The sequence below is a fragment of the Pleurodeles waltl genome, chromosome 2_1 (assembly GCF_031143425.1).
Source record: "Pleurodeles waltl isolate 20211129_DDA chromosome 2_1, aPleWal1.hap1.20221129, whole genome shotgun sequence".
In the NCBI taxonomy this organism is placed as follows: Eukaryota; Metazoa; Chordata; class Amphibia; order Caudata; family Salamandridae; genus Pleurodeles; species Pleurodeles waltl.
In genome coordinates, this window is record NC_090438.1 from 414,434,031 (window position 1) to 414,458,017 (window position 23,987).

Sequence of the window (23,987 nt, forward strand, 5' to 3'; positions counted from 1 at the left end):
GTGGTGCGTTTCTCACGGGCCTGCTGCATTTACCCTCCTTTCTGCATTGTTGTAAGGATCAAAATACCCGGGTTGTCTTATGATGCCAGTTAGTTTAGTTTGCTGCTCTTTAGCAGTTACACAAGGATGTAAAGATTAAGGCTCATATTTATACTTTTTTAGTGCCGCATTTGCACCGCTTTTTGACACACAAACAGCGCAAACGTACAAAATACCATTGCATTTTGCAAGTTTGAGCCACTTTTGCGTTAAAAAATGACACAAATGCGGCACTAAAAAAGTATAAATATGGGCCTAAGTCATTGTAAATGTGTGTCTCAGGTGAAGAAAGGACTTTGGAGTCTGGGGCTTTTTTCCGAGAAGGGAATTGTCTGGTTAGTAATTTGAATTTAAAAGAATTTCCACTGGGAAAAATATTCCTAATTGAAGAAGAAATTTTTTTTTTTATTTTGTAAATGCACATTTGCTGAATAAGCCCCAATGGTTTTAATTTTTGGGAAATTCTGCGTATGTATCTGTTACACATGAGAGTAGACCCGTAAATCCATATCTGAGTTTGATTTGCAAGATTACTTGTTGGATTCTTTGTGGTTTCCGTAATAGGTGAACGTTTACTCCAACTGAAAGAATGAAAGCAGCGAACACATTTCTGTTTTATTTTCTTTCCTCTCTGCTTTTTGTGTAGCAGCCCAGAGCAGTCCTACTAAAATCTGAAAACTATTATGCTGTGTGTAGGAGTTCTCCACTCGAAGCATAATGAACATAACTCCCATGAATCCATTTTTTTGCAGAGGACCTGTAGTGCATCATTCGTCCTTATTATCACTGTGAGGATAATGCATAATGTCTGTTGAGTTCAGACATAGAAGAGCTCTAATTCTATGTCCTTGGATTTGATGAATCGTGTCTATTGCAATCGCATCGTGTACAACCCACTCATCTTGTTATAAGCTATAACCGAGTATTTCTAGTCTAATGAACGGATGGATTATAATCATTTAGCAAAGAAAGGTTAACAGTTTTGTTAGAACAGTTTGAAAATTCAAACACTTAAATTGTGATACTTTCATTTAGGATAACTGCATGTATAATGCCGAGATGCTGCAAAATATAAGCGTTGACACATCTTTGTACATTATTTTCAGTATGAAAGAGAGAGAAAGTGTGATCCACTTGCAGATTTCAAAGGCAAGAAGAACTGGCATTGAATCCACTTCATCAAAATGTATAGTCCAGGGTAAATCAGTTGAACTATTTGAGTATTTTCTTTTATTTTTACGGTCTTGGCTTGTGACCTCTAGCACTTCTAATCAGTCTATATTGCCCATCCAGTTCTGCTGAATAGATATTTAGGGGCATATTTACTAATGTTTCACACAGCCCAAGCCAGAAAGCAAATTTGCTAAGTGAAAGGGAAAAATGCTCACTATTCACAAAGATTTGGAGATTTTCTGCTCTCTCCTTGCACTGACCCACTGTGTGCTGCCTTGTGCTAATGCAAGCACCCTTGCACCGTAGAGCAAGGGTGGCAAGGGTGTCTCTGTGATAGGTGCTATTGTTTTTGTGCAGGAAGGGACAGTTTGCCCCAAAACAATCCAATTAGGCATTTGCCTCTTTCTATGTGTGCTGTAGATTTCAGCGCACATGGAAATAACAAGGAAAAAAATATATATTTCTCCTTGTTTTGCCTCAGTGGGGAAACCTTAGGTTTTTGGCACGTTCCCAAGTTGACTAGCTTTAGTAACTCTGGGAATGTGCCAAAATCCATGAAGACATGGGAACGCCCAGGCTCCACAAAAAAAATGCATTCCAAGTTGCAGTGTAACATAATGCAGCAGAAGCAGCATCCTTTGCATGGTTTTGTGAATATTACCAAAGCCTTTGTTTTGTCCTTGAATCGCCTAGGGGTACACAAAAGTAGCACAAAGGCTTTTTAAATTTGAGCAATAATTAATAATCAGCAATGTAGCTTCAAGAATATTTTGATTAGAGTTTGAGACCTTGACTCTCAACAGAGCGAAGTTGGCAGCGCTGGCATCACCTGAAAAGAATGAGAAGACTTAAGAGTTTCATTTCAATTCGTTTACAACTATCAGATTCAGTTGTGTTCACAGGTCTAGCCATAGTGCTTTACCAAGCTGTACACTCAAGATCCAAACATTCTGCTACCTTATATCTTCTGCTTAAACCTAGTGAGTACAATCAGTTTTGACGTGTACTAAGAAATGTTCTGTTTGGGAACACAATTCAGTGTTTTTTGTAGATAATTTGAGGACATTATTACTCATTTCAATCACTGGGTACAGGACGCTGGACTTAATTCTGTGGGTTATTGTTAGTCAATAGTATTCCTTGTTTGGAGGGATGCTGTGCAATGATATTTTCAAATATTTGGCAAAGTGATGTTCCTTGATTCAATGGTCTCTGTAGGGTTTCAATGGTTTTGATAGGGCCTCTAGTGTGGAATATGCTACACATCTTAGGGTGTATTTAGATGTTGGTGGACGGGTTACTCTGTCACACTGGTGACAGATATTCTGTCCGCCAAAATATAATCCCATTATTTCCAATGGGATATATATTTCAGCAGACAGCGTATCCATCACCACTGTGATGGAGTAACCCGTCTGCCCACAGCTAAATTAGGCCCTTAATCCTTTAAAACTACATAACTCTGCCAACTTCAATACTGAGTTTAAGCTGTAGGAGGAGTTTATATGTTTCTGCCTGACATTCCTATGTGTCCAAAGTTTTAGAATACATTCAACCATTTGTGTCATATTAGAACCTATCAGAATATTTTCTTCTACTAAAATGCTCTAATTACAGACACAATACAATGCCTGTTAGTCTATCAAATATTGATGATAAGCATACATTTGGACTGTGTAAAATGGTTTATTTCAATTGGCAAGTAACAATATTCTTAAAATATTTGTGGATGTAGTATTATTATAGACCAATAAACATTTCTTGAGTCTTTGGGCCTGGTTTAGAGTTTGGCCGATAGGGTTAATCCATCACAAACATGATGAATATCCCATCTGCTGTATTATGATTCCATTATGTCCTATGGACATCATAATACTTCAGGTGGTATATCCGTCAGGTTTATGACAGAGTAACCCATATGTTAAACTCTAAATCAGGTAATTTGTCATGCTAGGAATGGGAAGATTGGTAATGAGCAAAAAGTTGGAATGCTAGAACAGTAGCTGCTGAAAATCTTTCCTCAAACTGCAAGGTGATCATGCAGGTCATATGTGAGGTTGCCTGAAGGTGGCTATTATTAGTATGATTTCATGATGGAGTGGCTATGTAAAATAAGTGTCAGACTAGAGAAGAAGTAACCTCTATATTTCTTTCATACATAGGACCCGTGGGCTTGAGTAAAGAAGCAGATCTGGAAGAATGTAAAAATCTTGAAAGGAACTCTTTGTTTGTGGATGCTTTAACTGTAGCTATTTTTCAGACAACAGTTCTTCAGCTGCTATCATGTTCAAAGATAACAGTCCAAGCCTGTTGCTGCTTAATGTAGTGCCTGACACCATTGTTGTTTCTCCATGAAATATTTTGGCTTCTATTTAAGTTCCCAAAATCTATTTTATTGCAATTCTATGTGTCTTAATCAGTAATACACCATGTTCCTGGACTTTACTGCTTTAGTAAATGTATTCTAATTCACTTCATGTCTGTGAGTGGATATTGTAGTTGCATGGGACAAACTGCCTGACTGGAGAGGAGGCTGGCTTACGTTAGCTTTCTAACAGCACCGTTGTGAGCAGTGAAACTCTCAGCAGGGACATTGTGTTAGTATGTTGTTGGTTTTTTGGGGGGGTGGCACCATGGATGACACAAGCATGTGTAGACCAGTACTTTCCACAATAACCTAAGACATAGCAAACTAAATAGTGGAGAGAGCACCTTCACACAACACAATGTCACATTTAGATCACACAGAAGTCATAATTTAAATTTGATATAAAGATCCTGCACTGTTCTAAGATGGAAAATAAAACATAGGGAGGTTGGCAGCCACAAGTGTGCCAGCACAAAGGGAGAGCAGGAATGAGCCATATTTTAGCACCTTAGTTGCTGTGGCTCAAATCCTTCTGCCAGTGTAGGCCCACACATACTATGCCTGGAGCTTTTTAGAAAGTAGGACATGTACTTTTAAGTTTTATATGCCCTTGTAGTGAAAAACTCTTACATTCGTTTTTCATTACTGCAATGTCTTTCTCTCCCATAGGATACCATTGAGATTAACTTATTATATTTTATAAATAAAACTTCCAATTATGAAGAGATAAACTTTTCAAGTTTGGTGTATCTGGAATCCTAAATTAAAATCCTAACTTTAGATCACAATTCTGACAATACCAGTTTTAGAAAGCTGGCATTTCTTACTTTAGCTATTTGGCACCTACTACCTGTCTCTGATCAATTGTGTGGGGTGGGAGACAGCTGGACTTTGTGTATTGCCTCTAGAGAGCCATACGTAATGAAAGCTCCATGTGACTTGATGGGCCTCAATGGGCCAATAACTGTCTTGATGGGGGAGCAGAGCTGAGTGCTGCCTCACTTATATGTGAATTGGCTGCATCCTGTCCCTACACAAAAGGTTGCATAACCTCCTCTAGTGAGTCTGGAGCCAAGACAGGAAGGCAGGAACACTGTTCACTTCAGAGGCATCTCTTTGAAGTCTTTCCCACTTCAAAGGTACAAATGGATATATGTACTGGACCTCTGACAACACCAAAGTAGTGCACGTCTGGACCTCAGACTAGTTTTCCAGGAAGAAGGACTGCTGTGCTGACTCTGGTCGACTGCTTCTCTGGGAGAACTGCTTCCTTGTTGTGCTGACATGCTGCTGCCTGCTGCCCTCCATGCCTGGGTGAGAAGGACTGGACCCACTTACTTGAACCATACACCTAAATGGACTACAAGGGCCAGCTGATTTTTCTCCTGTTTTCTGAAGTCTCAGGGACACAAAAGCCTTCCAACTCACATGCTACACTACCAGGACCCTGTCATCTGTTATTGTTGCCCTGCAAAGTGGTGCCAATCCAGTACCGGGCCTTTGGAAGAGGGTAAGGTGCAGCCCCAGCAACAATCCATGTGATAACTCTGTTGCACCATTGAGAACTGGTACATTGCCATTGATGCATCATCGCTGCTGCAAGGATTGAGTACATCACATCTCCGATGGCAAGGCACATTGGCTCCATCTCTGATGCTTCTCTGACTTTGTGTGGCTCAGGACTGACGCATTGCCTCCTTTCTAAAGATAGATGAAGATGCATTGCCTCCCCTGCTCCTCACAACTTCCTCAACGTTGACACAAACAAGGTACTTTGCAGTGGTCAAAGGCTGGTTTCTGTATCTGATCTGTGCTCCATCACCGTTGGACTGAATGTTTGGATCTGACCTGGTCTAGTGGATCCAGATAGCCCCTGTTTGCATTTTATGCTTTTAAGCACAATATTTCAGGTTATTCTTTAAATATTTGTAACTCTGGTTTTACTCCCTGGAATATTATCATTTTGGGTTTGTTTTGTTCATTAGATTAAGCTTTCATTTTATACCAAGGTGTGGTATATATTTGTGTGGTGTTTTTCACATTTTTTATTTGTTTGAAGTGTTGCACAAATACTTTACACATTGCCTCTTAAGCCCTATGAGTCTGTGCCAAACTATCAGGGTGTGAACAAAGGTTTTTTTAGGGTGTTTTTTGTGACTTAACCTGACAAGAAGTGAGGTTGCTACTTGGACAGGGTGCATACCTCTGCCAACCAGAAACATAATTTCTGACGTATAGCTTATGAACTTATTACATTTAAGAATCATTTATTTACAAAGAATTAACATCGAAACAAGTATTGTATTTCAACTGGCCACTTGCATCAATAATAGAGGTTCCTGTTTCAGCTCTAGGCAAACTCTGGGCTTCAACTACATGCAAAGTGTAGGAAATACTGAGATTCTCAAAGGTATATTGCATGCTAAATTTGGGTCAGTTAATTCGAATATAAAAAGATGGCATACTTAAAAAGTTATTTATTTTTTTAGATATCAACCTTTCTGCAATGTATAAAATATATCACAAAGTATGATGATTCAAAATGATCATGAATAGAGTAAATAATATACATTTCATATTATTCAGAATGAATCTAGATACTTTTTATACTTCTTTATTTATTTCTTCTTTTGTTATTATAATTTTTCTTCTCATTTGAAATAAGGAAAAATTAAGAAAAATAAATACAAGCATGCTTTAAACTGCACATGCAGCCTGTGAAAAATATCCCCTTTGATAGATCAAAACCTTCTAAATATTACTAAATCACCCTTACGTAGGCCTTATTACCCATAAAACAGTGCATGATATTTAAAATTAGGACATATAAATGTTTAATTTTGCACATACCCTTACAGTGAAAAAGCCCCCAAAGCTATTTTCACAGTAGCAAATCAGGCTGCTCCATTGGAAATAATTGGGATGCAATATTAAATTGAATAATGCTATCGCCAGCTAACAAACACATACAAAATCCATTTTGAACTTTCTGAAATATCTATTAAAAGCTCAATCCTCTAGTGAAGTCGAATGTTTAATAAATGTTTTGGAAAAGGCCCTTTTAGAAAAAGAACAGGTGTCAGAGCACTCATGATATTCCTAATTAGGAGTTATTGATGTATCCAGTCTTCTTAGTCAATCAATCACCGACTCATGTTCATCTCAGAGTCCAGATTTTATTCTCAATGTATGGAACTCTCCATAAGTATAGTAAAGTACAGCCGACACGTGTTTCATCCCATGAGAAGTTAATCTCTTAAGGACTTCATCAGGGCTGCAAATAGACAAAATAATAACGTATACATCTGTGGTAACGAGCGTTGGTCAAAACAGAGACCATACCAGCACCCAAAGTGACAATAGTGCAATGTAACAGGGCAAGATATAGTGTGACTTTTGTGATATTCGTAAAAAATTATTAACGGTTAAGATAAAACAGTATAGACCGACAATTTTTATATTCCCGTTCAAAAGAGGGTGAAATGTACGAATCAGTCATCTGTTATTAAAGCTTTAGTTAACTATTGATTATACATGTCATGTACCATATAGGTTTATATAATGAGAATGTGCACGTCACCAAAAGAAGACAAAATAGAGTGAGACGCCCTATGAGCAAGGCAGAAAAAAGATCCAGGTTTTATGTAGAGATTATAAAACAAAACCCAGAATATATAGAAAACTAAAATAGAGATTATATAAGCAGAAGTAAATAAAACATGAAACATGGGAGGACTAAGGGAGATCCTCTTGTCATGAGCACCATACCATAAACTTATTGGACTATTACTTGATTGGACTTACTGTGAGCGCCCAAATCCTATGAATATCTTCCCTGTTGGCATTGTTTGGTTTTGCCCTTTTAGAAAGTCACCTTTCTCCTGCCTAAAACATCTGGATGCTCATTGTGTGCTTTTCAACTGTCATCTGGCAGCTGACTACCCCCCTTTAGGAGGTGTGAAGACTGTTCCCAGAGTAGGATAAATGCTTTGAGTGTGCAGGTGTGTGTCTGTTTTCTGAGCAAGATAACCATTTGATCTGTGCCCAAGAACATGATTAACTTCTAAGCGGTCTATCTAATCCATGGGAAATGATAGCTGACACCAGGGAAGGGTCCTCCTTTGTTTCCCCAGTCATGCAGGCACCCATCCAGTCAAAGAGACTCTGACCCGGGGTTATCTCACTGGCTAGGAGAAATGCAGGGGTCACCCCTACTCACAGACTGGTGCATGCAAAATGGTTTACCCACTATACCCTCCTGAGAACACTCTCTGGACTGAAGAACAAAAGAAAACTGAACCTGCTCTCCCTCATGTAGTCAGGGGAAATAAGTGGACTCAACAGGTCATACAGCTGAACTTGAGTTAAAGCTACAGAGACATAAAAAGCTACAAGAAATTATTTCTGCAACTGCCACCTGACTAGTTGGAATTCTACTTGCCCTGGTGGTGCCCTCTGTTGGAGTTAGTATTGACTTATGTAGGAGGCTGGCCTGGTGTGTAGTGGCCACCAAAGGTACCTATACCTTATACCAGGTCCAGTTATCCCTTACTAGTGAAATGTAGTCAGTTGTCCAGTAGCCAGGCTGTCTAGAGGTAGCTGTAGGCAGAGCAGCCAAGGCTGAACTAGGAATCATGCAAAGCTCTTGCAATACCATTGTAGTCACACAGTACTCACACACATGAAAGACAATACTCAGTGTTACAAAAATAAAGGTACTTTATTTTAGTGACACAAGGCCAAAACTACTTTGGAGACTATATTGCCTTAGAAGGTAAGTAAATTACGCAACATATATACTAGTAACCAAAACAGGTAAGTACACAGTAAGAAAACAGTGCAAACAGTGAAAATCACAATAGGTTGCAATGGGCCTACAGGGAACACAAACCATATACTAAAATAGTGTGTGCAGGGGTGCTAGGAGTGTAAGAAAACACAAAAGTTAAGTAATAGACCCCACCCCAGAGCCCAGGAAAACAGGGGTAAAACACAGCAAGTTTCCTAAAACACACAAGAAGGTGTGATAGAAGATAATGCAAGAACCAGAAGAGAATGCAAGACACCAACAATGGATTCCTGGACCTGAAGACATGTGGAAGAAAGGGACCGAGTCGAAGAAGCACTAAAGAGTCCAGGGAGAACAGGAACCCCTGTTAACCTGGATGGAGGTGCAAAAGAGAACCACCTGTGAATATACAAAGTCAGTATTGCACCAAAGAAGACAGATGCGGGTTCCTAGTTGGTGCAGAAGATGTCCCACGCTGGGTGATGAATGCAGTCTGGTTTGCATCGCCAGACTCCGCCAACAAGTCTTGGCACACGCAAAGCTTGCGGTCAGCCTAAAATGGTGCTGCCTGGGACCAGGACAGACCTGGTGGCCTCTACCCAGGAGGGGAAGACAGAGGGAACTCCCAGGAACTCAGAGAGCCCTCAGAAGACCAAACAGTGCAAACAGGAGTCCCACAGCATGGGGAGGAAGAAGGTGCAAATGGAGTCCCATGCAGCATGACACAAAGGATTCCCATGCCACCGGAGAACCACTCATGGAGCTGTGCGTCACAGGATGGAGTAGTGGGGGCCTAATCTGTGCTGTGGACGAAGAACTTCTTGGAAGGTCGCACACAAGCCTTAGCAACTGCAAGTCACATGGTGTACAGGGGTACCTCTTGCATGGGGAGGCAAGCTCTTACCTCCACCAAAGTAGGACAGCTGGACATTGAGACTGTTGGAGTCACTTTAGTTTACCACCCATGTTACTGGATCCACACCTGTCATCTGGAGACAGGACCCAACCACCGGAGCTTCCTTCGGTTCTTCTGGTGCAGGCTGAAGACAGGCATTCCTCGGAGGATGCACAACCTGGAAACTGTTGCAGTTGCTGGCAGGAGCTCAAGTTACAAGGTTGCAGAAATCATCTTTGCCTCTTTTTTGCAGTTCTGTAGAGTTCCTGGAGCGGTCAGCGGTTGTTCCATTGGTAGAAGATAAAGTAAAGGATGCAGAGGATTCCTGCTGGAGACTTGCAATCCGAATCTGAAGAAACACCCAGAGGAGAGACCCTAAATAACCCTTAGGGGGGGATTGTTCACCTATCCAGGTAAGCACCTATCAGGAGGGGTCTCTGTTGTCACCTGCTGGCACTGATCACTCAGATGCTCTAAGATGGCAAAACCCAGGGACACTCTGGAGGAGCTCCGGGCACCACCCCTGTGGTGGTGATAGACAGGGGAGTGATCACTCCCCTTTCCTTTGCCCAGTTTCATGCCACAGCAGCGACTGAGAGTCTCTGAACCAGTGTAGACTGGATTATGCAATGAGGACACAATCTGTGTCCTACAAAGCATTTCCAGAGGCTCTGGGAGGATACCCTTCCCATGCCTGTAATACCTATTTCCAAAGTAAGAGGGTGTAACACCCCTCTCCTAAAGTAAATGCTTTGTTCCGCCTTCCTGGGTTTGAGCTGCTCAAGCCCCAGGAGGACAGAAGCCTGTCTGTGAGGTGGCTGCAGCTGGGGCTGCCTAGAAAACCTCAGAAGGCTGGTATGGCAGTACTGGGGGTCCACTGTGGAGCCCCCATAGTGCATGGGACTGTAAAACCAATACTTGAATCAGTATTGGGGTACAATTCCCAGTTGTTGGACACCTTACTTGGCCATATTCGTAGTTACCATTGTGAAGCTGGACATAGGTATTGACTTATGTCCAGTGCACACTTAAAATAGCGTCCCCACATTCATGAAGTCTGAAAAAATGGGCCTGGATGATGTGGGGGCACCTCTGCTAGTGCAGGGGTACCCTCACACACAGGTACTTTGCACCCAGCCTTCAGGGTCTGAACGCCTGACATAAAGGTGACTTAGAAGTGACCTGGTGCAGTGACAATGGGTGTGAAATAGTGCATGCACTATGTCACACAGGCTGCCATGGCAGTCCTCTAGAAGCCTGTGCATGGGCTTCCTATGGGTGGCAAAATAAATGTTTTAGCCCATAAGGATCCCCTGGAGCCCCAATGCCCTGAGTACCTAAGTATCATATACTAGGAACTTAGAAGAGGGCATCAGTGTGCCAACTAGGAGTGAAATACTGGGTTACCAGTATGTAAGGACAGATTTGGGAACAGAGAGAGCATTAGCACTGGGGTCCTGGTTAGCAGGATCCCAGTGACACAGTCAAGCATACTGACAAAAAATAGTGAAACATACTGAAAGTAGGCCACAAACCATAAGCAATGGGGTCCCGACTAGCAGGATACCAGTGACACAGTCAAAACACTGACAAACAGGTAAAAAATGGGGACAACTATGCTAGAAAGAGGCTACTTTCTCACAACTTCGAGATTCATTACCTTTTGTGGGCGTCAAAGTGCACTCCTCCTAACATTTCCTGAAATCTGTGTCTTAGAACCTTTTTGGCTTAAAAAACCTATGGAAACCAAGAGCTAAGCTGCCAGTCGAACAAAGGTGTGTTGGCACTGAGAAAAAGATTTAGGTCACTTTTCCTTGGAGCTCTTCTGCTCTTCTGCGGCAGCAAATCCAATTCAGCAGGATCTGGCAGAGAACAGGCTACAGCCTTAAAATGCTGGAATATTCTGAGCACCAAAAATCTATATGAAAAAGTGTCTCTTTTCCATGGTTAACCCTCCACATTTTGCCTTATATTTGATGTGGTTTCAAGGTGCTCAGGGCCCTAGCTAAATGTTTGTTATGCATTGGTAAACTTGCCAAACCCTTTATCTGCCAATAAAAGTCCCTAGTAAATGCTATTTAGATTCCCAGGGCATGGGGTACTAAGGGTAGTCCCCTGAGCGTAGCAGCATAGATTGTGTTACCCTCAGGGACCATGCATCCAAGTGCAGCCAGCACTGCCACTGCATGCTGAGTGTCCTGGTGCAATCCCAAAATGCAAAACTGACATGTCACACAGCCTGTGTGACCTGTCCATGACACACTGCATGGAATTTAGGAAAGTCACTTCTCTGGCAGGCCTTCCAGCCTGCAGGCATGGTGCACTATAATGCATGTGTGGGCATAGATGCATGAGAATTATGCCCCTACTGTGTCCTTGCCAAACCTCGGACATAATAAGTGAATAGAGCAACCGTTTTAAATACTTGTGTTAGACACTGGTCAGTACGAGTTTCACAGCTATATAATGGCCAATCTGAACCCTGGGTTGTCTGGTACCAGCATTGGATTTATTGCAAAAATGTACTTTAGAGGTGCCCTCTGCAAAAGCTAACTAACCCTGGCATGGTTGCTGACAGGTCACACCCAGCCTGCCACAACCAAACAAGATTATGGAACCCTGGGGTGAGAGCCTTTGCTCTCTGGGTTAACAAAATAAAGCCCTTCCTGGGCAGAGGTGTTACACCTCCTCCTCCAGGAATGTGCACTGCCTTGCCAGCAGGCTTCAAAGGGCTTACAGCCTCTGAAACTTGACCCCTAGCCCTTAAGCTAGCAACCGATTGCCACCCCTATTGCAAACCGCCACTTTTGGCAGGAGCAATGGTGGGAAAATGCACAATGGACAGGAGGAGTGGCCACCCCAGCTTGCACCTCCCCTAAGGTGTTGTATGCGAGGTGACCTCTCCGTTTCATTTTCCTCCATCTTACATGTTAGGAAAATAGCCTTTCAGGGATAGGGGGGATAGGGAAGTGACCTCTGCCCTACTGAAGTGGTCACATAGTGGGTGTAGCCACCCTAAGGAGATGAACCATGAATCACTACTAGGGACTCCCCAAAATGCCCACTCAATGCAGTATTAAGTAGGCACCCCTAGATCTGCAGGTGATTCCAAGGACACAAGAAAGCCTGCAACAAAGAAGACCCAGGGCTCAAGAACTGAAATCCTGCTGCATAAAGAAAAAGATGCCAAACCCTGCCTTTTGCACCCATTACTCGAAAATCGCTACTGAGGGGTTGCATGAACATCAGACTGACTCTACAAAAAACCATCCTTCTGAAAATTACCAAAAATAGCCCTCCAGAGTAAAGACATCAACCCCCTGCAACAAAGAAGCAAAAGACCAGTGAAGTCTAGTTCACTGACTGGCTGCTGACCAGGGAACTGGACAGAGCTGCTGACCAAATTCCACCTGTGGGACTTGGAGGACAATTCAAGAAAGTGTGCCAACTTTGGTGGCACTGCAACCTCCAGTGACTGAACTGTGTAACAGTCTGGTACTGGACACCCAACTTCGGACACCAAGAAGAAAAGTCCACTCTGTATTCTCAAAGGACCAGGTGCAAGCTCCAGTTGAGGGGCTCCAGATCACATAAGAACCACCCCCAGTGTGGTCCTGTGACTTGCAATCCACCCTCAAAGTGACCTGCCTCCTGCATCAAATGGCACCTTTGGCCATAGCTCCTGGTTCATCTCCCTGCTCTGCACCCGGCCTCCGTGGGACCTGCACTGGAGAAACAGCGGCGCTCTAAGGGTCCCTCATCCCCTGCAACCTTTACACTCCAAGGGGCCCCACCGGACTCACCTTGAAGTCTGACTATGAATTACTTTTCCAAGTTGTCCCTAGCAGTGGTCCTGCACCAGCTCCAAGGACGTTTCAGCAGCTGGCCCCGCCGAAACCAGGAACTGCCCAAACATCTCGACGACCTGGACCTATAAACAAAAGGAGACATTAAAAAAAGAATTGCCTGATTTGATATGCAATTTTTAAGCTTTCTCCCATTGATTCCTATGGTGCTTAATTACACACTAAAATACTATTTTTGCTAAACTTTTAAATATACTTACCCAATTCTGATGATCTTGGTCTTAAATATTTTATAAAAATTTGAAGTATTTTTTAAGTTGGTCTTGAGTTATAATTCTTTTGAGCATGAGCCCACATTTATTGATACTGTGAGCACCACAAATACTAAGCAAGTCTCAAAGATTGGCCTAACTGCCCGACCAAGCTACCATAAAAATTAGAGCATTGGTGTGAGAAAGTAGCCTCTTTCTAGCATGGTTACCCCCACTTTTGGCCTGTTTGTGAGTGTGTGTCAGTGTGTTTTTACTGTGTCACTTGGATCCTGCTAGCCAGTACCCCTGTGCTAATAGTTTGTGGCCTAATGTATGTGTTGTCAGTAGTGTTTGACTTTGTCACTGAGGCTCTGCTAACCAGAACCTCAGTGCTTATGCTTTCTCTGCTTTTAAATGTGTCACTGTAGGCTAGTGACTTCATTTACCAATTTCAATTGGCACACTGGACCCCCCTTTCTGTCCCTAGTACATAGTACCTAGGTACCCAGGGCATTGGGGTTCCAGGAGATCCCTATGGACTGCAGCATTTCTTTTGCCACCCATAAGGAACTCAGACAAATCCTTCCACAGGCCTGCCATTGCAGCCTGCGTGAAATAGTGCACACACTATTTCGCAGCCATTTTCACTGCACTTCCGAAATTTATAAATCACCTATATGTCTAACCTTCACTTGCTGAAGGTTAGGTGCAAAGTTACTACGTGTGAGGGCACCCTTGCACTAGCAAAGGTGCCCCCACATAGTTCAGGGCCATTTCCCCGGACTTTGTGAGTGCAGGGATGCCGTAACACGCGTGCACAACATGTAGGTCAATACCTATATGTAGCTTCACAATGGTAACTCCGAACATGGCCATGTAACATGTCTAAGGTCATGGAATTGTCCCTCCATTCCAAATATGGTATTGGGGAGCCAATTCCGTGCATTCTGGGGGCTCCACTACGGACCCCCAGTACTGCCAGACCAGCTCTCGGAGGCTTGCACTGCAGCTACAGCTGCTGCCACCTCACAGACAGGGTTCTGCCCTCCTGGGGTCTGAGCAGCTCTGTCCCAGAAAGGCAGGACAAAGCATTTCCTCTGAGAGCAGGGTTTAATACCCTCTCCCTTTGGAAATAGGTGTTACAGGATGGGGAGGGGTAGCCTCCCCCAGCCTCTGGAAATGCTTTGAAAGGCACAGAGGGTGCCCTCCTTGCATAAGCCAGACTACACCGGTTCAGGGACCGCTTGTCCCCTGCTCTGGTGTGAAACTGGACAAAGGAAAGGGGAGTGACCACTCCCCTGTCCATCACCACCCAAGGGGTGGTGCCCAGAGCTCCACGGATGAGTCCCAGACTTCAGCCATCTTGCTTTGCAAGGTTTGGGGGTACTCCGGAGGGTTCTGTGTGGCCAGTGCCAGCAGGTGACATCAGAGACCCCTCCTGATAGGTTCTTATCTGATAAGATAGCCAATCCCCCTCTCAGGGCTATTTAGGGTCTCTCCTGTTGGTTGTCTTCAGATTCTACTTGCAGGTTTCCTTCAGGAATCCTCTGCAACTACTACTTCATCCTCTGACCTCGGATCAACTGCAGCCTGCTCCAGGAACCGCTGTAACAGCAACAAAGTATCCACAAGGGGTACTTTTCCTCTGCAACTTCAGCTTTAGCCAGCAACTGCAACAGTTTCCATGGTGTGCATGCTCTGAGGACTCCCTGTCTTCATCCTACACTAGAAGGACCAAATAAATCTCCTGTGGGGTGATGGAGTAACTCCCCTGCTCACACAGGCACCTTAAAAGATGATGATCGGTACCCTTGGACTCCTCTCACAATGATGAGCTTGCTCCTAAGGACACAGAGGGTGGACTTCATCGACATAGACTGTCCTGAGGTCCTGCTGGCGCATCTTGGAGGAGTTAAGACATTGCCTTCCCTGAGAGCTATGGTATTCCTGTGTGCTGCATCTTCTTCACCTCCTGAGGCCTCTGTGCACTATTTGCAAAATTCCTTCATGCACACCTGGCCCAGTTCCCCAGCACTCTATCTTGCGATGCTCAACTCGCTGAGTAGTTCTCAGGCAGTGTGAGACCTTCCTTTGTTTTGCTGCACCAACTGCATTTTGCACCTCCTTTGTTCCTGTGTCCTGTGACTCCTGTGGGAGCTGCCTGGCATCTTGAGGGCTCTCTATAGTGCTGAGAGACCCCTTTTCCTCCTCACACAGAGTTGAGGCCCCCAGGTCCCTCCTGGGTCCAGCCAGCGCCATTTTGGCGCAAAACACATATTTGACGTAACCAAGGCTTGTTGGTGACTTCCAACACAAAATCACATCTGCATCCATCTTCACGTCATGGGACATCTCCTGCATCATGCAGGAACCTGTTGGCATCTTCATAGGGTGCATTCCTGCAGTCTTCGCCCAACCGGGGACTTTTATTTTGCACCCTCTTCTTGGTTGGCAGGGTCTCCTGCCCTTCCTGGAACTTCTTTTGACTTCTGGACTTGGTCCCCTTCTTTTACAGGTCTTCAGGTCCAGGAATCCAGCAGTTGTTGTTTGCAGACTTGGTTGGTTACTGCAATATCCCAATCACAAAGTGTAGTGTGTCCTAAGGAAACTTGCAGTAGTTTACTCCTGCTTTTCTGGGCTCTGCGGTGGGGTAATTTACTTACCTTTCCTGTACTCTTACTCTCCCAGTGATTCTTCACACACTACACTTGTCTAGGGGGAATTCGTGATTCGCATTTCACTTTCTTAGTATATGGTTTGTGTTGCCCCTAGACCTATTTTCTCCCATTGCATTCTATAGCATTTCCTATTGTGTGCACTATCCTATGTCTAATTTCTTACCCTATTTTGGTGTCTAGTGTATATATTGTGTATAATACTTACCTCCAGAAGGAGTATTGCCTCTAAAATATTTTTGGTACTGTGTCACCCAAATAAACAACCTTTATTTTTGGTAACACTGAGTATTGTCTTTACTTGTGTATAAGTACTGTGTAACTGTAAGTGGTATTGCATGAGCTTTGCATGTCTCCTAGTTCAGCCTAAGCTGCTCTACTATAGCTACCTCTATCAGCATAAGCTGCTAGAACACCTCTACTTCACTAATAAGGGATAACTGGACCTGGTATAAGGTGTAAGCATCCAAGGTACGCACTGCCAACCAGGCCAGCCTCCAACAATTGGGTGGTCTAGTTTTTTCCTCTATAAACCAGGGTGGGGTTGCTCGGACTCGCTGTACAGTGCACATCATGTTTGTACATTATAAAGAGAGCAAGCCTCCTACAATGTAACTAAGTGAAAATCTTCAGCGGGCAAAAAAATAAACAGGCTGATGATGGATCTTACTTTGTCGCAAATTTCAAATTTCACCCACTCAAAGCTTTCCCTTCAAAAGTAAATGGCTTAACTGAAACCTCATCCAGCAGCTACCCAACTGCTGCCTTGCCTCACTGAATGTTTTGTTTTCCATTTCAGAGCTTAAGGGCCCAATTTAGAACTTGGTGGACGGAAGACTCAATCACAAATGTGACAGATATCCATTCTGCCTTATTGCAATCACCATAGGACTTAATGGGATCATAGTATGGCGGAAGGGATATCTGTCATGTTTGTGACTGAGTATTCCTCCCTGCCAATTTCTAAATCAGGTCCTAAGTCCAAAGAGAAAACTTGTGAATGGGTCAAATGTGCTTTCTGTATCAGACTAACTTGAACTTATCCCTACTTACTGGCCAGGTGCAGCCAAATGGCTGTGTGTTGGAAAATGGGTTATTGGTAGGGCAGGTAGGTACCTACACCTAGCAACAAGCCACTAACCTCCACATAGGTACAGTTAGGTCTCAGTAAATTAATCCCAGCTCAACCCTTGGTAGCTTGGCAACGAGCGTTAAGGCTTAACTTAGGAGACAAAGTGTAAAGCATTCAAATATCACAAAACAGTAATTAAATAAAACACAGGAAACAGTTTAAAAATCCAAAACCAATTTATAAAAATAACTTATATTTTTATCTTTAAAATGACACAAAAACAATTAAAATCGGTTCAAGGGAACCGGAGATATGAATTTTTAAAGTATTATTATTTTCTAGCGCTTAGAAACAAAAAGCGCCAATCGGGTCATCTGGTTGCACCAGGACCGGGGCAAAGTCAAACTTTCAGGCCGACCGCGATGGAGCCCTGCTCGGCTACAAGTCGCGGGAGGCCTCGGTTAAAAAGTTACCTTCTGACTTAGTCTTTATTTTGAAGTTTTTCTTCACCGGGACGAACCTGCCAGTTGAATCCGACCTCCTGGAGCCCTTGTCCGGATACGCGATGTGGGTTTCCTCGGTGGAGACTTTTACCTTCGGACTTAGTCGTTTTTTCGAGATGAAAATCCTTCGACCGGGGTAAACCTGGATCTTGATCCGACGTCCATGGAGCCCTTCTCGGATACGATGGCTGGGAGGTCCCGGTCAACTTTTTACGTTCGGACTTAGTCTCTTTTTTGGATGTTTTTCTTTACCGGGACGAACCACGAAGTCAGGCCGGGTCGCGGTTGAGGCAAGCCGGCTAGAATTTCCGCGGCGGGTCGGTCCCTCTCTGGAGCTTTTTTCAAAAAATTCTCAAATCTTTTCCAAACTTCTGGGGCTTCACCCAGATGTTCTTTTAAGGTTCTTTTGGGGTCCACAGCTCACCCCAAGGGTCCAGAAGTTCTGTGATGGTCCTTGGGGGGTGCGGACTTCAACTCCCAGAATGCATCTGGCGCAAACTCCTTTTTGGCCACTGGACAGTGGTCAGCTGGTCGCTTTCTTCAGGAGTTGGTGCAGGGGACTCTGGTTTAGCAATTTTTCACCTGTAGCAAACAGGGAGTCCCTCCTTGAACCAGTTGAAGCCAGGCAAAGCCCTTCTTGTGGTGAAGCCCAAGTGTGCAGCTGGTGCAGTCCTTCTGAGTGCAGGGTCCAGGTGCAGGCCAGGGGTCCAGCAGGGCAGTCCTTCTTCTTCTTTAGTTCCTTTCTTGTTGAATTCTGGAGGGGATCTGTGGCGTGGGTGCAGGTCTGCCAGTTTTATCCTTGCTCCTGGGTGAAAAGCAGGGGGGTCCTGGTCCTCCAATCAGGTACAGGGTCGTCCCCCTGTGATGACCACTTCCTGGGAAGTGTGGCAAAAATCCATCCCAAAAGGCAACAGTCTCCAAAAATCCAACATGGCTGAATCTGATTTTTGGAGGTTACATCTGGCTGAGCCCACCCACTGGTGTGGCTAAAAATCATAAACACACCCCTCTCCTGCCCTCTCCTAATCTAATCAAGGGGGCACCTAGTTGTCTGGGGTTGCAGGATGTGGGGGTGTTGCTGGGTGCTGCAAATGTCCTTCTCTGCCTTTGAAGACCAGTTTGGCAGCCCTCCCCCTTCCTGCCTCACCATCTGCTGAGGGGAGATTCTCTCCCCCAAGCACATTCCTTTGTGTGAAGTCAGGCCACTTCACACCTCATCAAGGTAGCATGGCAGAAGCTGCTGCAGGTTGGCAAATCAGAGCACAGCAGCAAAAACAATGCAGAGCTGAAATTGGCAACTTTTTAGGTAAAGTCTAAACTTTTTACCTGGACAAGTTATATTAAATCCAACAACTGGAAGTTGTGGGATTTATTACAACAATCAATTTGATACCAAATTCTTGGTATGTAACATTTAAGGAGACTTTAAAATTTAAAATAAAGTCTGCCCATTCTAGCCTATGAAGGCCATTTACTTCAATGAGGGAAAAACCAATTTGGCTGTTTTTACCTCACCAGGGCTTATAAATCTATTTTTATAAAGTCCCTGCTTATAGTTACATGGCACCCAGCCCTAGGGGCACATAGGGCACACCTTAGGGGTGACTTATATGTAAAAATAAGGTAGTTTAAGACTTTGGAAGTACCTTTAATTCCAAAGTCGAATTTGCATATAACTTTAATTTAAAAGCAGCCAGCAAGGCAGGCTTGCTTTTAAAATGACACTGGGCACCTCAGCAAGGCACCTAGGTGTGCACCACCTAAGCTGTGGTCCCTAAACCTACATGCCCTACCTTATACTAGGGACTTATAGGTAGGTTAACTTAGCCACTTATAATTAGCCTAATTTGCATATCCATTTTACACAGAGCACAGGCCCTGGGACTGGTTAGCAGTACCCAGGGCACCATCAAAGTCAGGAAAACACCAGCAAAAAGTGGAAAATGGGGGCAAAAAGTTATGGGGCCTCTGCAATCAGCCCTGTTTTCTCACACAACCCCCCCCCCCAGCCCACACGCCCAGGAGACTCAGCCCAACCGTGGGAGAGTCTTCCTGGCTTGTTAGGCGAGGAAGACAGTGAAGAAAACTGGCTGTCCCTTTGCAGGGCCTACTCTGCCTTACATCCTCCTGTCAGGGTCACTCCCTCTGGGTAGTGAAGCCATCCCAACAGTAAAAGGACCCAACTCAAATTGAAACTTCCCTCTAGGGGGGTCTTCCTCCTCTCTCTCTGCCAACTTGGGTAGTGAGGTGCCCACCTCCCCTACTCCAAACTTTGCTAGGGCAACACCTAGCTTACCAAAAGAGGTCACCCAACACTTGAGCAACCCCACCATGACCAATAGGGTCAGGGGGCCTACGTTGCTATTGGCCCTGGGGTCTGCCTCCCAGGCCAAGTACATTGCTGCCAGGAAGGCTAGCACCCAGCAGAGGCTACTGACAGCTGTCAGTACCCAAAACCACACCCTCAGCTCTCCACTGACAGGTGGCTGAGCTGCTTTAGGGGCAACTTTGGGGTCCTGGCACCCCTCTTGCTGTCTAGAGTGGGGGGCTACCACCTCATGTGGCTGAAACCCTCCTTCCACTCTCCCTTCTGTCAGTGCAGGGGCAACACCCTGCATCTGGACAGCTGCCTGACTACTCAGGACTTCCTTGGGGTCAGGTGAGGCCTCACCAGTGCCAACTCTGGGCTCCCCCCTTACTGGGGCAGAAGGCCTTTGGCTCCCTGGAACTCTCTTTAAGAGTGGCCTACCCTTCTTTTTCTTCTTTCCTTTTCTTGGGGACCCCTGTCTCCTAACTGTAGGGACTGACTCCCCAGAACTTTGGTTTGGGGGGGCGCCCTGGGCGACCGCCCCATCTGGGACCAGACTCACCTCTGGGAGGTCATTGCCCAGGATACAATCTAGGGGGAGGTCAGCACTGACTACCACCCTAATCCAGTCAAGGATACCCTCCCTCTCTAGGGGCACTATGGCTACAGGTTTGGAGGTGACCTCCCCTGTGGCTATCCTGACTTTCTTTGTCTTTCCTGGGACATACATGTCTGGGGTCACTAACCAGTCACTCACTATAGTGTGACTGGCACAGGTGTCCCTCAGGCCAGTGGTAGGGATCCCATTCACTTGAATGTGGTGGAAGTGCCTACTCCCACCCTCAGGGATCACCAGCTTACCATCTGGTCCTGTCTCCCAGCTCAATGCTAGGAGGACTTCATCATCTGAGGAATCCTCCTCTATGGCTACACTGGACAGCCCAGTGCTAACCACCTTCTTTGGACAGGCTGCATCTCCTCTGAAGTGACCTGTCTGCTGACAGTCAAAGCAAGCCCTACTGTCCAAGAGTTTTTTTTAACCCTGGGTCTCCCTGTCTCTGCTTGTCAGAGTGGGAGTGGGATTTACTCTCCTCCTTCTTAGGGTTCTGGGGTACAGAGGGAGTCTCTGTGGTGGGCTTACCACCTCCCTCCTTAGGTTTTTGGGGACCTGTCCCCCCCTTCTTGGAGTCTCCCCCCTGGGACTTGACAACCACCCTGGTTCTCAACCACTCATCATCTGCCTCCCCTAGCTCTCTAGGGTTGGTCTGCTTAGAGTCCACTAGATGCTGGCGTAACCTTTCTTGGATACAATTGGTCAAGATGTGCTCTCTCATGATCAGATTGTATAACCCCTCATAAGTATCTACTTTGTTACCAATAATCCAGCCCTCTAGTGCCTTTAGTGAAATGTACACAAAGTCAACCCAAGACTGGGTACTGACCTTCTGGGTGTCCCTGAACTTCATTCTATATTGCTCTGGGGTCAGACCAAACTTCTTGGCTAAGCACCTCTTCATACTAGGGTATGAATCTGCCTCCTCCCCCCTTAAGGTCAGAAGCCTATCCCTCCCTGAGTTGGGGACCAACTCCCACAAAAGGGAACCCCAGTATTGAGGCCTAACCCTTCTCATTTGGAGTGCCCTCTCAAAGGCCCCTAGCCACTTATCCATGTCATCCCCCTCTACATAAGCAGGAACTACCCCCTTGGGTAATCTGGGGCAAACTCCCCCACCCATGGACACCTCAGCTTCTTTATCACTGCTTCCATCTCTTTTCTCTTTGTATGCCCACTTTTTCTTTTCTAGGGCCAGCTTCTCTGCTTCCAAAGCTATGTATGCTAGCTGGGCCTCCAGCTCTCTTTCTCTGATGGATGGGTTCTCTCCTCCTGAAAGGACCCCCTTCCCATCCACTACCTTTGGATCTGCCCCTAGTGACTGTATTTACTGAGGACCGTTCTTCCTCGTCCTCACTTAGGGTCAGATGCCTTCCCTCCCCTGAGTGGTTAGAGCTTGCATCCTCCCTTCTTTCTCCCTCTTCTGGAGCTTCCTCTGACTCTACCTCTTGGGCCTCAGCCCATGCTGTCAGGGATGTGATCAGGATTTGCTTCCTGAGATCAGTGGTTGCAGGCAACCCTCTTTCAATACGCAACCCCCTAAGCTGGACTACTGTGGGTAGGCTAGCCAGATCAAGCTCCATGGTTCCCTAGTTTTGTGTCAACAAAAACTTTTTGCAAAAATTGGAAACAAGAATTTAGAAAAATTACAAAAATTCAATAATTGAAATTAATCCAAATTAAAAATTAAAAACTATTTTTGCACTAGGACAATTTAAAGGATTTTTAATTTGTTTTACCTAAAACTGTAACGTGATATTGAACACAAGTACAGGATCCCGTCGCTGCTTCCAATTATGTTGGAAAATGGGTTATTGGTAGGGCAGGTAGGTACCTACACCTAGCAACAAGCCACTAACCTCCACATAGGTACAGTTAGGTCTCAGTAAATTAATCCCAGCTCAACCCTTGGTAGCTTGGCAACGAGCGTTAAGGCTTTACTTAGGAGACAAAGTGTAAAGCATTCAAATATCATAAAACAGTAATTAAATAAAACACAGGAAACAGTTTAAAAATCCAAAACCAATTTATAAAAATAGCTTATATTTTTATCTTTAAAATGACACAAAAACTATTAAAATCGGTTCAGGGGAACCGGAGATATGAATTTTTAAAGTATTATTATTTTCTAGCGCTTAGAAACAAAAAGTGGCAATCGGGTCATCTGGTTGCACCAGGACCGGGGCAAAGTCAAACTTTCAGGCTGACCGCGATGGAGCCCTGCTCGGCTACAAGTCGCGGGAGGCCTCGGTTAAAAAGTTACCTTCTGACTTAGGCCCTCATTCTGACCCTGGCGGTCGGTGATAAAGCGGCGGCCAAGCCGCCAACAGGCCGGCGGTCTAAAATATGCAATTCTGACCCTGGCGGGAACCGCCAACACAGCCCGCCAACTTAACACTCCGCCCGCCACGGCGGTACAAACAAACAGCGCGGCGGTTCCCGCCAACAGCCAGGCGGCAGACAATGTACCGCCCACCCTATTACGACCCACCAATCTGCCACCTTTTCCGGGGCGGGAGCACCGCCGATAAGAACACGGCGGAAACAGACTACGAACGGGAAAACGCTCACCTCTACGCACTCCACGCGAGATTCCGGCAGTATGGAACCAGAGTTGCAGGTCATCCCCGCACTCCTATTCCTGCTCATATACCAGGAGCACGCCCGGCGGCGCGGAAGACATCGGTGAGTACTGCACCTACGACACAGGGGAGGGAAAAGATTACCGGCACACACCCACCCACCCACACCCACTACAACACACACATCAATGCATTCCCACAGATCACTGTCACAACCCACAAACCACCCCCCTCCGAAATAATGCAAAGACCAAAAGAAGAGATCATAAACGGGCAGATATATTGAAATATGTACACCAGTAATCCCAATAAATAAATAAACTATGTACAAAATATATACAGCTACTAAATGTAGTCCAACCACTGTCCGTGGATCACAGGGGTCCTGTGCAAAGGGGCAAGGCCCAGTCCCACGACAAGAACTCCACGGAGAGAACACTGCAGGGGCATCAGAAAGAAAATAGGACAGGCACCTCAGGGGGAAGGGAAGGGGGGGCACCTCAGCCACTTGAGTACACGACGCCAGATCCACGAGGGGACTCCATGACCACTGGCCCATCCTGGGGAGAGCAAAGCCACAGTCCAAACAGTCCATACAGTGGGTGGCCTGCCCACTGGGCCATCCTGGGGAGAGCAAAGCCACAGTCCATACAGTCCATACAGTGGGTGGCCTGCCCACTGGGCCATCCTGGGGAGAGCAAAGCCACAGTCCAAACAGTCCATACAGTGGGTGGCCTGCCCACTGGGCCATCCTGGGGAGAGCAAAGCCACAGTCCATACAGTCCATACAGTGGGTGGCCTGCCCACTGGGCCATCCTGGGGAGAGCAAAGCCACAGTCCATACAGTCCATAACAGACCCCACTGCCACTGGAGGAGGCAAGTTGGCCAGAGGACATCCTGCAGCCCTGCCCG